Source organism: Eimeria mitis, genomic scaffold (assembly GCF_000499745.2).
Source record: "Eimeria mitis Houghton genomic scaffold, Emh_scaff423, whole genome shotgun sequence".
Taxonomy (NCBI): Eukaryota; Apicomplexa; class Conoidasida; order Eucoccidiorida; family Eimeriidae; genus Eimeria; species Eimeria mitis.
The window spans coordinates 20,337-20,848 of record NW_013572554.1 but is presented as its reverse complement, the minus strand read 5'-3'; positions in this window follow the sequence as shown (position 1 = coordinate 20,848).

Sequence of the window (512 nt, the reverse complement as noted above, 5' to 3'; positions counted from 1 at the left end):
TTTGTTATACTGTGCCCTGCCCCAGCCCCGATACTGCAGCATAAACCCTAAACCCTAAACCCTAAACCCTAAACCCTAAACCCTCAGAGGGGGTTAGGGGGGATTCGCCGCTTCAAATGGACTACGCCAATGGGGGTATATTGCTGCTGCTGCTGCTGCTGCTGCAGCTCGAAGGAGAAGCTGTAGCAGTAACAGCAGCAGCAGCAGCAACACCACATGCTGCAGCAGCAACACGTGCAGCAGCAGCAGGACCACCTGCTGCAGCAGCAACGCGTGCAGCAGCAGCAGCAACGCGTGCAGCAGCAGCAGCAGGAACACCTGCTGCAGCAGCAACACGTTCAGCAGCAGCATCAGGAGCACCTGCTGCAGCTGCAGCAGCAGCAGCAGCAGCAGCAGTTCTTCGCTTCGTTTTGGCTTTTATAAATATAAATATGCATTTCACGCCTACGGGGTGTATAGGCAGCTCAAGCTACCCACAGGCCACGCAATCGAAGGCTTTTTAGGGTTTAGGG